Source organism: Acinonyx jubatus, chromosome A1, assembly GCF_027475565.1.
Source record: "Acinonyx jubatus isolate Ajub_Pintada_27869175 chromosome A1, VMU_Ajub_asm_v1.0, whole genome shotgun sequence".
Taxonomy (NCBI): Eukaryota; Metazoa; Chordata; class Mammalia; order Carnivora; family Felidae; genus Acinonyx; species Acinonyx jubatus.
The window spans coordinates 36,629,039-36,641,447 of record NC_069380.1 but is presented as its reverse complement, the minus strand read 5'-3'; positions in this window follow the sequence as shown (position 1 = coordinate 36,641,447).

Below are 12,409 nucleotides of genomic sequence, written 5' to 3'. Positions count from 1 at the left end.
TGAAATAGATTGTATGAACTAATGTCAACGTTTTATTGAATAAGGTAATATATATAAAAATATTGAGCCTTACATAAAAATACATATATATATATATATATATATATATATATATATATATATATCTCGTCCAAAGCATGCCTGCTGTGGTAGATTGATTAAGTAAGTCTAGGTAAAAGTAGAAATAAAGAAATAAAAGAGGAAATAAAATTATATTCAGCCAAAATCCAAGACCATCAAAGACTTATAGAACTTTTGAGCTGGAAGGGACCAGGGAGATCCTTTCTTCTATATTTATGTGCATAATTAAATAGATGAGTAAGTATGATAGAGCTATTTGGTATAATACATTACAGTAAATATTCCTATATAAAATAAGCACGTTCAGACTACGCATTAAAAGAAAGTCATTTCCCAATACTCTGAACAATTTACTATTCTCAAGATAAACTTTCTTTCTATTCTAAAAGAAAACTCCTCTTTGATCAAAAGAAAGCAAGCAAACATCTGAGTGCTTTCACGCTGTTGTAGATATAACTTATCTGACTTGTATCATAGAAGCTGCTGTAAAATTAACAATGAAAATTCTTCATTTCTCTTTAAATATGCAAGAAGGGACTTTAATGAATGCACAGAATTTTACATTTATTAAGGTATACTCCAATGTTCTAAGCTGAACAAGATTTTTATTTCCCCAATCCTGGAAACATCCATGACTCCAAGGCACTAAGACAGTCATTGTTCATTCCATTTACTTGTCTGGTCTGTGTGTCTAACTTGATCATTAAATTATATTCTTTTAAAAGAGATAGTACAGTGAACTGCTTACAGGCATAGTCTTTTCAATTAGGAAGAACCTGACTATAAACTTTGGTTTCATCAATTACCTGGTCTCTCACATGTTGAACTATAATGAACTAGATATTTTAAAACTATAAAACAAGGCTAAAATTAGAACCTACTTTTGGTGGAGTGAGAAGAGCCTAATAAATAACACAGTTTTTTTCCTAGATGAACTCACAATCAGTAGAGATAGAAGAAGGTAGCATAAGGAAACCAAAATATCTCTCTTATTATAGGTAAAACTTATCTTCACAATTGTGATTTATATCTATAAGCAAGTGAATGGACCTCTTCACATGAAACCACAAGATGAGATTATCACACATGCCTGATCTTATAAATTGTACGGCAATGAACACAGTGAATCATATACCATATGCTAGTTAGACCTCATTCCCGAGAAAGAACTGTCCAACCAGGCATGACCGACTTTACCAAAGAAGCCATTCCATTCTTTCTGGTGACAAGAGAGTAAAAAAAGCAAGAGAGAACAAGAGAATCACAGAAATACATGGCCCTCCACCCCTTACTCCCTCATTTTAAAGGAATGGAGTTTTAAATTAGAAAATAAATTTAAAATGCCTAACATAGTAAAAATTTTCAACAAATATTAAGGGGCATTTTATTTTGTATTAAGTTGTGCCGTGCTTTGTATAAGATAATATCTTTTATTCTGTTTTTCTTATTAAAATAAAACACTTGACCAAATCCTAAATTGGTAAATGGAATAAAATAAGTGTTTGTTAAAATGTGAAGTATAAGACTATTTGCATTTTTTCTGCCTTGAAAATTTGGGGAAATATTTTCTTCATTAGCATTTCCAGACCCTCACCCTTGTGAGTGAGGGAAACTTCTATTACTACACACAATATGAGATTTATACAGCAAAGTCTAACACGCTATTGAGAACATGACAAGGCAGACACTATTATATCTGTCACACGCACATTGTTACTGGGAGTTATAATTATTTCTAGGATGCAATTTTACAATACATATGACGAGCTTTAAAAATTATTTCAAGCATTTTGACTTGATAATTATACTTGGGGAAAATATCTGAAGAACTAACAAAATAGGAAAAATGATTATGAACCATAATTTTCATCTCAGGAATATTTTGAATACTAAAAAATATGAAAGACAATTCATTGACAATATGAGCATGGATTAACCTATGCTGGTATACTTTTTATGCAGCGGTGAAACTTGTTCTAATGAAGAATTTTTTATTAGTAGGAGAATTAACTATAAAGTGAAAAAGAAGCTCACAAAATTATATATTCAATTATTGAATAAAATATATTCTATATTTACTAAGTACTAAAGTTTATATAGTGAGGCCAAAGAACCAGAATAGCCAAACAATACTGAAAGCAAAGAACAAAGTTGAAAGACTGACACTGCCTGAATTCAAAACTTACTATAAAGTTACAGTAATCATAATAATGTGGTATTAATGAAACAACAAACAAATAGATCAATGGAACAGAATAAAGGACCCAGGAATAGATGCACATAAATATAATCAACTGATCTTTGACAAAGTAGTGAAGACAATATAGCGATACAAAGATGGTCTCTTCAACAAGTGGTGATGGAACAGGTGGACATCCACATGTAAAAAACTGAGTCTAAACACGGATTTTATACTATTCACAAAAATCAATCAAAATAGACCATACACTTAAGTGTAAAATTAAAAAAAAACAACATATAAGACTCTTAGAACATAACATAGGAGAAAATTCTAGATGACTTTTGGTGTAGCAATTATTTTTTAAAAACAAAACCAAAGGCAAAGTCCATGAAAGAAATACTTGATAAGCTGGTCTTCATGACAGTAACAACCTTCCGCTCCATGAAACTGTCAACAGAATAAAAAGACAAGCAATAGAGTGGGAGAAAAAATTTGCAAAACACATGTGATAAATGGCTATTATCAAAAATATACAAAGAACTCTTAAAATTCCACACGAGACACATGACCTGATTAAAAAATGGGTAAAGATCTTAACAGACACGTCATCAAAAAAACATGCAAATGTCAAATAAGTATATGCAAAGATACTCAACACCAGATGTCATTAGGAAATTGTAAATTAAAACAACAATGAGGCACTAGTACACATTTATTAAAATGAAGAAAATCCAAAACAGTAACAGCACATGCTGGCGGGGATGTGGGCAACAGGAGCTCTCATTCATTACTGGTCGGAGTACAAAATGGTACAGCCACTTTGGAAAGCAGTTTGGTGGTTTCTTACAAAACTAAACACATTCTTACCATATGTTTCAGTAATAATGCTCCTTAGTATTTACCTAAAGGAGTTGAAAATTTATGTACACACAAAAATCTGCTCAGGGATGCTTATAGCAGCTTTATTCATAATTGCCAAACTTTGGAAGAAACTGAGATGTCCTTCAGGTTATGAAAGGATAAATAAACCATGGTACATCCAGACACTGGCATATTATTTAGCACTAAAAAGAAATGAGCTATCAAACCATGAAAAGAAATGGAGGAAACTTAAATCATATTAATAAGTGAAATTACTGGGGTGCCTGGGGGGCTCAGTCGGTTAAGCACCCAACTCTTGGTTTCAGCTCAGGTCATGATCTCATGGTTTGTGGGTTGGAGACCCATGTCGGGCTCTGCGCTGACAGCTGCGGAGCCTACTTGGGATTCTGTCTCCCTCTCTTTCTGCTCCTCCCCTGCTCACTCTCTATCATAAATAAATGAATAAACATTAAAAAAAATAAGTGAAATTACTAAGCCAATCTGAAAAGCCAACACACTATATGATTTCAATTATATGACATTCCATAAATGGCAAAAATATGGAAACACCTAAAAGATCAGTGGTTGCCAGGGGTTGGAGGGAGACAGAGATAGATAGGGAAGCACGGAGGATTTTGAAAGCAGTGAAACTATTCTATGTGGTACAGTAACACTGAATACATCATATACATTTATCAAAATCCATCCATAGAACACCAAGACTGAATCCTAATGTTTACTACGGACTTTGGGGGAGAATAATTTGCCAGTGTAGGTTCATCCATTATAACAAGTGTACCACTCTGGTATAGGGTGGTGATAATGGAGGAGGCTGTGCATATGTTGTATCAGGAAGCATGTGGGAACTCTCTGTACTTTCCATTCAATTTTGCTCTGCACCTAGAGGTGCTCTAAAAAGTAGTCTTCTTTTTAAACAATGAAATATTGATTTTAATTTGATATAGCATTCTTACTGCTTTATTTTCTTTAAAACTTATAATAAAAACACGCATTATATGATGTATTCATTTCACTTTTTAAATTTATATTTCTACTTATCTTGACCTCTAAGCTGCAAAAGTAACTCTGGACTCTGCTTCAAATTAATTATTCAGTTTCTGGTAATATTTAGTGCCAATTAGTCTTTAATGTTTCAAACTAGAAAAATATCTCCTGTTTTAAGCAAATTTTTACACTTTCGCCATTTTATCTTTCTACCCTTTCCTTCAACAGGAAAATAAGTCATGAGAGCTTTACTGTAATGGCTTTAATTTTAACCTAAACAACACTAAAATCACTAAAACAATATACACGATATAATTTTTTTTATCCCTTGATATTTTAAAATAATAGTTCTCCCTGTTTTTTCTTAAAGCATCACAGTTCATTCTTTCTACCATTTTCTGTTATATCATTGCCCCATGACATTTTAATATGCAGATTGTAACTTTAACTCATGCCTCATCCATGTAATGAGATTATTGCTATTGCTAGTTCAATAAGATTTTTAAAAAGATTCTGCAGAACTGTTGTCCATTAAAATCCTACCTACTAATCTCATAACTTGGTGGGGAGGAGGGGTAGACATGTTTGATTACTTGCAAACTAGGCAGAATGAATCACTCTGAATTATATGCCATATGCCAAGGTCTTTATTTAGTATGCTCAAAAAAGTGTTCATTAAAGATAACTACTCTGCAGAACTAGAAAGGTTTTCAGCAGATAAAGTCCTGTCTGCACAATACAGAACAGGCAATCAGGATGATGTGACATTGATGTTTCTCCTATTTGTTTTCTGTCATACTGAAAATATATTTCACTCTGCTTTTTGCTCAAAAAAAAAGGGCAATGGTATCACTGAAAGAATGTATATGATAATTAAACAGCTGTATATATCATGTCTTCTACTTTCATTTTGAATGATGAACAAAATGTTGTCTGGAAACAACAGGAAGATTTAAGAAATGGAGGGAAGAAATGTTTTCTACATCCTGCTGTAGCCAGATGTTTCTTGGCTTGGTTAGAGACAATTTAGTTATTCTTTATTCTTTCATTTATTCATTCATTGAATGCCTAGGATTTGGTAACTTATGCTCTATGTTCTACAGAATATAAAGAATATGAAGATATGGTACCTGATCTTGAGGGAATAACAATCTAGTTGTAGAAATAGGAATGTAAAAGTTGTGTACTAAAATATTTATAATAGATGAGTGTAGACTACACGGTTGGCACACACACAAGAAATCATGAAGGACGAAAGGATTGTGATAAAGGGGAGGTAGTTATTTAAGGCAGAGAGAACATAGCAAAACATCCGTCAAATTTGTGTTTAGGAAGTATAAAATAATTCACGGAGCTGGAACTAGTGTGGCATGAAAAGGAAAGCTGAGAAATAATGTGAGCAATGTAGGCAGGGTACAGATTGTAAAGACATTTATGTGCCAGACCTTCTTCTGCACAGCGAAGGAAACCATCAACAAAACCAAACAGCAATCTACTGAGAAAATATTTGCAAATCATAAACTCAATAAGGGGTTAATATCCAAAATAGAGAATTTCTACAACTCAATACCAAGAAAGAAAGAAAGAAAGAAAGAAAGAAAGAAAGAAAGAAACAATCCAATTAAAAAAGTGGGCAGAGGATCTGAATAGACAGTTTTCTAGAGACATAGAGACAGCCATCATACACATGAAAAGATGCTCAACATCATTAATTATCAGGGAAATGCAAATCAAAACCACAATACCTTACATCTGTCAAAATGGCTACAATAAAAAGACAAAAAATAACAAGTGCTGATAAGGACGTGGAGAGAAAGGAACACTACTGCACTGTTGATGGGAGTGTAAACTGGTACAGCTACTGTGGAAAACAGTACGGAGTTTCCTCAAAAAATTAAAAATGGAATCACCATATGATCCAGTAATTCCACTACTGGATCTTTATCCAAAGAAAACAAATACTAATTTGTAAAGATATAGGCATCCCTGTGTTTATTGCATTATTTACAATAGCCAAGATAGGGAAACAAGTCCAAGTGTCCCCTGACAGATGAGTGGATAAAGAAGTGTTATATATATACAATGTAATAGTACTAAGCTATAAAAAGGAATGTGACTTTTGCCATTCACAACAATATGGATAGATTTTGAGGGTGTAATGTTAAGGAAATAAATCAGTCAGCCAAAGACAAAAGCCATATAATTTCACTCATATGTGGAATTTAAGAAACAAAACAAATGAACAAAGAAAAAAAGAGACAAACAAACAAACAAACAAACAAACAAAAAACCAGGCTCTTAAATACAGAGAACAAACTGGTGCTTGCCAGAGGGGAGGTGAGTGAAGGGATGGGTTAAATAGGTGAAAGGGATTAAGGGTATACTCTTTTTGCGGAGCACTGAGAAATGTATAGAATTGTGGAATAATTATATTGAATACCTGAGACTACTATAACACTGGATGTTAATTATACTTGAAAAAATAGAGAACATTTCTCTAGGCAATGGGTAGTCTTTGGATGATTTTAAGCAAAGTGGAACTTGTGAATTTAAAAGAATCTATTTAAGGAGATAACATAGAAAACTTGAAAAATGATTTGATATTACTTTGAGTCTTTTTAGGATTATTGTTGACTCATACAAAATATCTGTAGAATAATAATGAAAGATCAAAAGCTAACAATCGACCCATCCTTATGCTTTCTCTTGAAGAGACTGGTGAACCAGCCTTAAAAGGATGCATAATTAAAATGTTGCCTGTACTAACATTGGCAGATAAAATCAGGACACCCAGTTAAAATTGAATTTGAGAGAAGCATTGAATATTTCATGGTATAATTATGTACTAAATAGTTTGTGGGACATATTTATATTAAAAGAGTAGTAATTGCTGTTTATCTGGAATTCAAATTTATCTGGGCAACCTCATCCAGAACACAGTTTTATATGGGGTGAATGCTGCTGCTGCCATGAGAGTTCCAGAAGATTCCCCATTTCTCTCTTCCTATGCTAATGGTTAAATGTGAATATTTATGGGGAATAGATATAATGGGGGATACCCAATTAGCATCTAAAAAACTGGAAGATAGCCTCATGCCTGAAGGAGACAGATCTAGATGATTGGACAAGTTTTCAGTTTTAGGCAAGTAGAGGCAAAGTTGGCAACTTCCTTGCAGATGAGAATCTCTAGGCAAGAAGAAGATACATATTCTTATTCCTTCACTGTGTGTTCTGTAGGTCGTTGACATATATAAAAATGCTTTCCAAGAATTTTCATTGATTTTTTAATTTGTTTATATTTTTGTAAGCCAGGGAAGTGATATAATTATGAATACGGAACCAGCCTGTTTTCCTTGCAATGCTAGCTCATTCTACTAATGAGAAATTCACCTTAGAGAATTGTTGTATTAGTTATTATACATAAACACCTTAGAACAGTGCCAGAAATCTAGTAAGTACTCAATAACTGTTACCTAATTTATTAATGTATTGGTAGATACATGAGCATTTGGGCTGTCAGAGAGTGTAATACGAAGAAAGATGGCCTGATGCCATATCTGCTTGGACAATTCAGTAATGGGAGACAACAAGATTCTGGATTGGCTTAAATAAATATAGTAGAGCTTTTAGTCATTTGACCTTAAAACTCTTAACTGATACAGAAATATATTTTATTTAATACTTTTAGACAGTTTATTTAATCAATAAGTTAATTTAATAAATACCATGAGAGCAAAGGTCAGTTGCAAAATAGTTGAAGGCGGTGTCATTGCTAGCTTAATATTTAATGCTAAGTTTTTAGTCATTAAATAAATAATAAATTAGGCTAATTATGTGGTAGCCATTTCTAAATAAAATATGTACTTGTTTTAATAAACGCATCAATATCATTAGTGCTTATAAAACTAGTAATAAAAACAAATTTATTTTATAAAGTATAGTATCCGGAACATCAGGAATTTTCCATCTGGGGTTATATCACACACCCATGTATACATTCCACCAGCTCAGATGATACTTCAGCTTGATTCTATTAAAACAATTATCATTACACAAAGAGGTTTGAAGAGCTGAAAAATCTGTTGCTAGTATAAGAACATGGAAAATGCAACAACTTTGGCATCATCTTTCTCTTTTACTCATAGAAGGAAGTCCACTTAATCCCTTACGTTTGTTTTCCAAGAGGCTATACCTTCATCATAATAGTGTTAAGCCAAGGGGAGAAAACCCACATGCTAAGAAAGAATCTATTCGTGTAAGTGAAGGACATCTACTTGTTCCTTCCTTACCCTCTGCCTCCCCTCACCTTAATGATAGATTTATATTTGTATGACTTACATGATAAAAATCCAATTCCTTCCATTTTTAATTTAAAGTCTAATTGCTATATAACACTGTATTAGTTTCATGTGCACAATATAGTGATTTGATATTTGTAAATATTTCAAAATGATCACAATAGGTCTAGTTAACTAACGCCTGTCAGCATGCATAGTTATAATTTTTATTTCTTGTGATAAGAGTGTTTAAGATCTACTCTTTAAGCAACTTTTAAATATGCACCCCAGTATTATTAACTATAGTCACCATGCCATACATTATACCACCATATTTATTTTATAACTGGAAGTTTATACCCTTTGACCATCTTCACCCTTTTAGCCCACTTCCTCTCCCCCCAACCTCTGGTAACCATCAATCTATTTTCTGTATCTATAAGTTTGTTTTCTTTGCTTGTTTGTTTTTCAGATTCCACATATAAGTGAGATAATATGGTATTTTTCTTTCTCTATGATTTATTTCATTTAGCATAATGCCCTCTGTGTCCAACATATTGTCACAAATGGCAAGTTTTCTTCTTTTTTATGGCTAAATTATATTTTCCTTATCCATTCATCTATCAGTGACACTTAGGTTGCTTCCATGTCTAAGCTACTGTAAATCATGCTTCAATAAACATGGGGGTGCATATATCTTTTTGAGTTAGTGTTTCCATTTCCCTCAGATAAATCAAGAAGTGAGATTGATGGATCACATGGTAGTTGGTAACTATTCTATTCTTAATTTTTTGAGGAAACTCCATATTGTTTTCCACAGTGGGTGTACCAATTTACATTCCCACCAACAGTGCACAAAGGTTTCCCTTTCCCCACATTTTCATAATTTCTTTCACTATGAAATTCCCTACATCTTATTTTTGTCTTACTTTGCTGCCCAAGTCTTCTAGATAGTTGTTAATCTTCCTCTGGAAAATTTTCCTCTCTGTTGTAAAGCCCTTGAACAGCATCAGCACCATGCATTTATTCAGCTATAACCTTAAAATGTTGGCATCCAACCATATCTCTAAATGCTGCTGCTTAACCTAACAGGTCCTGAAAGGATCACCTTATATTAGGTATTCCTTGTCAGATTCGTATCTTGAGCTTTTGTTCTTCCAAATAAAGAAGAAAAAAAAGGGGGAAAAAAAAGGAATTTTCCTACAGTTCTCAAAAGTGTGTCCCAAAACTTTCAGTTTTCACCTTTATGAAGAATTTTCAAGTTGAGTGAATAACATGGTGAATCCTTGTCCTTTTTTCCTAATGAAGAATATGAAGCTGAGTGAGTAGGCTACCACTATTATAACTTTACCCCAATACAAAATGGCCGTCTTGGCACACTACATCTCTTACTAAGGCTGATGCTACACTCAAATTAGCATTTTATGCCTTTGTTATTACCCCAAATTTCACGTTATTTTTTCAACTTTGTTGAGATATAATTGACAAATAAAGCTGCAATATATTTAAAGTGTATAGTGTGATAATTTTATATAGGTATATATTATTAAAGGCTTCCCATAATTAAGTTAATTAACACATCCATCACCTTATATGTTTATCTTTTCTTTTTCTCTTAAGTTCTCTTAGCAAATTTCAATTACACAGTATTATATAATTACATATATGGTAATATCAACTATAGTCACCATGCTATACATCAGATCCTCAAACCTTACTCATATTATAATTGAAAAGTTTGTACCCTTTTACCAAACTCAACCCATTTCTACCATGCTCTAGCCCCTGGAAACCACTTTTCTACTTTGTTTCTATAAGTTCAGTCTTTTTTCTTTTCCCACATATCATGGAGACCATACATTATTTGTCTTTGTCTGGTTTATTTCACTTAGCATATAGCTCTCTAGAATTATCCACTTTGTCACAAAAGACAGAAACATCTTCTTTTTTAAGGCGGAATAACATTCTATTATATATATATATAGACAATGGAAGAATAAGTATGGGATGAATTTATCCAAGGATACAGTATGTTGTATATAAATACACAGAAGAAAAGGATGTGAAGACACCAGAGTACAATACTCTTTCTTCATATCTAGACAATACTTTCATAAGATTTTTTGGTTCTTTTTGATAAAAGAATTTGTCCTATTTCATAATAGTTCGTGATTTTTCACTGACATGCACATAAAATAAATGTATAAATTGTGGATCTAATTGTAAAGAGCTCCTACATATTTAAATGATTTTCTATTACTCTGTGTTAGTGTGCAGAATGCAAAAAGAATTTAAAAATAGAATGTGTGTGTGTGTATATATATATATGGAAAGTGTATATATAGTATATAAGATAAATATATATTCCTCACATTTTCTTTTTTTAATTTTTTTAATGTTTACTTATTTTGGAGACAGAGAGAGACAGAGCAGGAGTAGGAGAGGGGCAGAGACAGGGAGACACAGAATATGAAGCAGGCTCCAGGCTCTGAGCTGTCAGTAAAGAGACTGATGCAGGGCTTGAACCCACAAACAGTGAGATCGTGACCTAGCTGAAGTCAGACTCTTAACCAACTGAGCCACCCAGGCTCCCCTATTCCTCACATTTTCTTGATCCACTCATCCATCAATGGACATTTAGGTTGTTTCCATATCTCAGCTATTGTGAATAATGTTCCAGTGAACATGAGAGTACAGGTATCTCTTTGAGATAATAATTTCATTTCCTTTGGATATATATGCAGAAGAGGGATTTCTGGATCATGTGTTATTTCTATTATCAATTTCTTGAGAAATCTGCATATTGTTTTCCATAGTGGATTTACCAATTTACATTCTTACCAAGAGAGTACAGGGGCTCCCTTTTCTCCGCAGTTTTGCCAGCATTTGTTATTTCTTGTCACTTTGATAATAAACATCCTAAGAAGTGTGAGACAATATCTCATTATGATTTTGATTTACATTTCCTTAATGATTAGTGATATTGAGCACCTTTTAATGTATCCATTCGCCATTAGTTCTTTCAGAAAATGTTGATTCAGATCTTTTGCTCATTTTTCAGTGGAGTTATTTGGTTTTTGCTATTGAGTTGGATAAGTTCCTTGTTTTTTTAGCTCACAGCCACAAACTGCGAGATCATGACCTGAGCCCAAGTCGGATGCTCAACTGACTGAGCCACCCAGGTGCCCCCTTGTGTAGTTTAGATCTCAACCCCTTAGTGGATATGTGGTTTGCAAATATTTTCTCTCATTCCGTATGTTGCTTTTCCATTTTTTTTCATGTTTTCCTTTGCTGTGGAGAAGTTTTCTACTTTGGTGAAGTCTCACTTATTTTAAAGTTTTCTTGCCTTTGCTTTTAGTGCCAAATCCAAAAACTCATTGCCAAGACTCATATCAAGAAAATTACTCTCTATGTCTACTAGGACTTTTATGTTTGCTGGTCTTATGTTGAAAATTTTAATCCACTTTGAGTTGAGTTTTGTGTATGAGATAAAATAGGGGTCCACTCTCGTTCTTTTGCAAGTGATCCAGTTTTCCCACCACCATTTGTTAAAGAGACTATCCTTTCTTCATTGTATATTCTTGGCTCTGTTGTCAAAAATTAATTGACCATATATAGGCATGAGTATATTTCTGGTCTTTCTACTCTGTACTATTGATCTACGTGTCTGTTTTTGTGTCAATACCATATTGCTTTAATTACTGTAGCTTTGCAATATAGCTTGAAATAAAGAAGTGTAATGCTTCCAGCTTTGTTCTTTCTCAAGATTGCTTTGTGTGTTTAGCATCTATTGTGATTTAACACAAATTTTAGCATTGTTTGTTTCACTGCTGTGAAAAATACCATTGGAATTTTTATATGGATTTTATTAAGTTTCTAGATTACTTTGAGCAGTATGAATAACTTCATGATATTAATTTTTGAATCCATAAACATGGAACACATTTCCATTTACTTGTATCTTCAATTTCTTTCTATGTCTTATAGTTTTAAGTGTATGGAT